The sequence below is a fragment of the Eptatretus burgeri genome, unplaced genomic scaffold (assembly GCF_056783735.1).
Source record: "Eptatretus burgeri isolate ZD-2024b unplaced genomic scaffold, Ebu_testis_v1 Ebu_testis_scaffold_33, whole genome shotgun sequence".
NCBI lineage: Eukaryota > Metazoa > Chordata > Myxini > Myxiniformes > Myxinidae > Eptatretus > Eptatretus burgeri.
The window spans coordinates 236,006-241,126 of record NW_028221983.1 but is presented as its reverse complement, the minus strand read 5'-3'; the positions used below and the strand labels follow the sequence as shown (position 1 = coordinate 241,126).

Here is a 5,121-nt window from a genome sequence, read left to right as displayed (position 1 = left end):
GGGTTATACACATGCCATGTGACCGTTTTTGGCACTGGGTTTGGGAAGCTTACAAGTTCCCTCCCAGGCATCAATCGGTCCACTCACACTTGCTGATTTAATCTGCCAAGATTCTTGGTTCACTCTTCAAAATTCTCGAGATAGACCATGAGTTTCTTGCAGAGGATGTTGGAAGCTGGTCAAACTCTGCTGCATTCCAAGCTTCTGTTGTTAATGTTGATGCCATGAATGTGGTAAATGATTGTGCTGGAGCGTGGAGTAAAACTGAGTTCGGATTTTCTTGCAGCAGCCAAAACTGAAGAACATTATCAAAATGTGTTACAAGTTGTGGAGCAAGACAGAAAACCTGCACAAGCGGAAATCTACAAATGACAATTCGCCTGAGACTCGGAGTGTTGTGACATTTGGCACCTTTGATATGAACTGTGAACGACTGCAATTCGAGGTCCCAAGATTCAAACTGTGGATTTTCAATTCGTTTATTGTTGAAGTGCTTTTAATTCATGTTACTGGTTCTCTCAAAATTTTGAAAAATAAAGTCATTTTTTGACTTGCACTGCCTTTTGTTCAGTTTATATGACTAAAATATAGAAATGGTAACCAATTTATAACATAAGCTCCAATGTATTTTATAAAACATAAGGCAGCTATTTTTTAATAATGTCAATATCTATCAAATCGCTGCCTCTTGCTTAATTTTGTGGATATGAACAGTGGGATGATTAAATGTAACCTTAAATAGGGAAAATATGCAGAATGATAAAACACGAGCTATTATTTTTCAGAGTAACTCCTTGCATAAATGTTGCTGTCTTTTGCATAAAATAATAAACTTGAGATTCAATTTTGATTGGCTCGTGGACCCCGAGACAATAATTGATTTCAACGAAATTTTCTATGAGTGGTCTCATTAGGAAGTGGAACAAACTGAGGGGAGGAAGAAGTTTAATGCAAAAATTTCAAAAATAATTGGGCTCCAGAATCACGCCAGCACACACGCACACAAACACACACACACACACACACACACACACACACACACACACACACACACACACACACACACACACACACACACACACACACACACAATTGTGCGCAGAAGTTAAGCATTGACTGACTGCTCAGTTGTTGATTCTGTGTTTTGTTTTTCCTTCTTATCCTCATTGTTGAGATGGAGATGGAAATTACAGTGGTTGTCCATCACTTTGACGGGCGAGGTTGGGGCCCGTCAATCTTTTCCTTTGGTTATTTGGTTGTGGATGATTCATCTGCCTTTGGTCTGTCTTTGCAGGCCATAACCTTTTTCACCATGTGAGCTTTTGTCATGAAATTTTTGAATCAACATTTATTATTTGAATATGGAGAAGAGTCATTGTTAATTACGTCACAATCACAGGAAGTACAAATCGGCCCTTTCAGCCCATCTGCCACGCATGAACACAAGATGGCTGGATTTTGCTGTCGCTTCCGGATTTCTTTCTTGATTTATCACTGGCAAATACCACTTGTCACGTCGAAAACGTCAAGACGGAGAGGGTTGAGAAACAGAGTGAGAAACAGAAACACAGAGAGAAAGAGAGAGAGAGACAGAGACAGAGACAGTCAGTGAGAGTGAGAGAAATTTTTGTGGGAGTGTGCTCCACTATATTCAGAGGCAGGGCAGTTTGGAAAGAGGAAATGTTATGTTTTCTGAATAGCACACACACTCACACTTGGACATGAACACACACACACAATCACACACCACGCAACACACACACAACACACACACACACATACTCTCACACACACTCACATTCACACACACACACACACACACACACACACACACACACACACAATCACACTCACACTCACACACAACACTCACGCACACAACCACAGTCACTCACAACACACACACACACACAGTCACATTCACACACAAACACACACACACACACACACTCACATTCACTCACACACAATCAGACTCACAACATACATGCACACACAATTGTGCGCAGAAGTTAAGCCTTGACTGACTGCTCAGTTTTTGATTCTGTGTTTGGGGTTCACGGACAAGAACGTCCCCCATTGCGCACAAACACACACACACACATTCACATTCACATACAAACACACACAATCACAGACACACACAACACACACTCACATTCACTCATACACAATCACACTCACAACATACACACACAATTGTGCGCAGAAGTTAAGCCTTGACTGACTGCTCAGTTGTTGATTCTGTGTTTTGTTTTTCCTTCTTTTCCTCATTCGTGAGATGGAGATGGAAATTGCAGTGGTTGTCCATCACTTTGACGGGCGAGGTTGGGGCCCGTCAATCTTTTCCTTTGGTTCTTTGGTTGTGGATGATTCATCTGCCTTTGGTCTGTCTGTGCAGGCCATAAGCTTTTTCACCATTTGAGCTTTTGTCATGAAATTTTCAATCAACACTTTTGATTTGAATCTGGAGAAGAGTCATTGTTAATTACGTCACAATCACAGGAAGTACAAATAGGCCCTTTCAGCCCATCTGCCACGCATGAACACAAGATGGCTGGATTTTGCAATCGCTTTCGGGTTTCTTAATTTATTTATCACTGGCAAATACCACTTGTCACGTCGAAAACGTCAAGATTAAGAGAGACAGAGACAGAGACTGAGATTTTTGTTTGGAGTGTGCTCCACTGTATTCAGAGGCAGGGCAGTTTGGAAATAGGAAATATTATGCTTTCTGAACAGCACACGCTTGGGTGCTTCTGGAGCCCTCATAGTAAGCAATTAACTTCTACCTCGTCTTAAAATGTTCCATTGGCGAAAATAATAATCTTTGTGAAATTTAAATGAAATCAGAAGTTGTTTAGGGGGTACACCGGAAGCCCGAAGTTGAAGGACTATGTCCTCTACTATGTGCATACGGCAGCGATTCAAATAGGATCCATTCATGAAAGTAACATTTTTTTATCCACCTTCAGTGTTTATTGTACATATTCGTGCTATGTTCTCGTGAGTCCTTTTTGTTCAGATAATATGTTGAAAACAACATACGGCAGCTTTTTTGGAGTTTAAATATGTGCACAATCATCGCTGCCAAATTTTTTTTTCAAGTTTTTGTGAATTTCAAATAAATACATGTGGTTTTACAGTTGGTGCTTTCCCATACATATCGGCAATTGATGATATTTGGTTTAGCACACTTGAAGCTGCATCACACTCTGCTAATGTATGAAGCTGTGAATCCCGAGGTTTCCATAATTGCAGTCAGAGTTTTTCAACGCCATCTCTGGTACCTCACTGCACAGATGGTACTTCTCGCACTCTTCAGTAACAAAGTACCGCAAGAGGAGAAACGGGCACTACCTGATAGACTGTTGACTGTTAAACCTCCAGAGGAGTTATACACATGCCATGTGACCGTTTTGGCACTGGGTTTGGGAAGCCCAAGTTCCCTCCAGGCATCAATCGGTCCACTACGCTTGCTGATTTAATCAGCCAAGATTCTTAGTTCACTCTTCAAATTCTCGAGATAGACCATGAGTTTCTTGCAGAGGATGTTGGAAGCTGGTCAAACTCTGCTGCATTCCAAGCTTCTGTTGTTAATGTTGATGCCATGAATGTGGTAAATGATTGTGCTGAGCGTGGAGTAAAACTGAGTTCGGATTTTCTTGCAGCAGCCAAAACTGAAGAACATTATCAAAATGTGTTACAAGTTGTGGAGCAAGACAGAAAACCTGCACAAGCGGAAATCTTCAAATGACAATTCGCCTGAGACTCGGAGTGTTGTGACATTTGGCACCTTTGATATGAACTGTAAACGACTGCAATACGAGGTGTCAAGATTCAAACTGTGGATTTTCAATACGTTTATTATTGAAGTGCTTTAATTCATGTTACTGGTTCTCTCAAAATTTGAAAAATAAAGTCATTTTTGACTTGCACTGCCTTTTGTTCGGTTTTTATGACTAAAATATAGAAATGGTAACCAATTTATAACATAAGCTCCAATGTATTTTATAAAACATAAGGCAGCAGTGGAGTGGATATACTGGTTCTGGCTCACTTTTCCCCATGTAAATGAATGGGGGATTTTCAGCGATTCCCTTTTTTTTCCCTAAAAATAAACCCCCTTTTTTATCCGTTTTTCCCTGCTGTGCAGAGGTTTGGTTTTTTGTGAGGCAATGTTTTATGGCCGGATGCCCTTCCTGACGCCAACCCTGGTCACCTCTTACGACACACAGGGATATGGTACACCTATTCTAACCGGGGCAATCACCGGGACCAGTACACTGGCACTCATTTCGCCGACCTCAGAAGGATGACAGGCTGAGTCAACCCCCTGGTGTTAATTCAGCAGCCAACGGGGCTTGAACTCAGGACACTGGGATCCCAAGCCGCCACCCAAACCACTAAGCCAACACCAGGCTTAGCCAACACCAGGCTTTGTAGGTATATATATATATATATATATATATATATATATATATATATATATATATATATATATATATATATATATATATATATATATATATATATATATATATATATATATATATATATATATATATATATATATATATATATATATATATATATATATATATATATATGATATTTGGTTATTATATTATAATATATATATATATATATATATATATATATATATACATATATATATATATATATATATACACAAGTTATTATATTATATATATAACCAGGCTATCCCAAGGTATCTTTATTTGTCTCTTTTAACCTGGAGGTTGAACCTCATTGAATTGAACACCTGGTGGTTGAACAGCTCACTCATTGAACCTATAAAGATTTGTTCATTCTCAAATTCCTTCAATACTTTAATTTTCTTTGCACAATAATCCCCATCTAAAATATTGACAAACAAAACATTTGAATCTTTATATTTTTAAGATTCCCCTTTTCTGCCATTACGAAATGATAAACTTCTCTTAATGATCTCACCTGGCCACCTCCTGAGCCACATATCATTTTGAGATTATAGTAAATTGTTTTTTCATTGTTCAATTGATAACCATCAAAGTTTTCAGTCCATTCAAGGATATTCATTTTTGTCTTTACATCCTCTAACTTACTACTTTTTAAATT

At 38.7% G+C, this 5,121-nt stretch overlaps 1 long non-coding RNA gene across 1 annotated transcript; it reads left to right on the top strand.

Moving 5' to 3' along the window:
• Positions 1-264: 264 nt before the first annotated feature.
• On the top strand, positions 265-3,938 carry LOC147007736 (uncharacterized). Its single transcript, XR_015053953.1, has 2 exons — positions 265-445; positions 3,672-3,938. It is a non-coding gene; the product is annotated as an uncharacterized LOC147007736 (long non-coding RNA).
• The last annotated feature ends 1,183 nt before the right edge of the window (positions 3,939-5,121 follow it).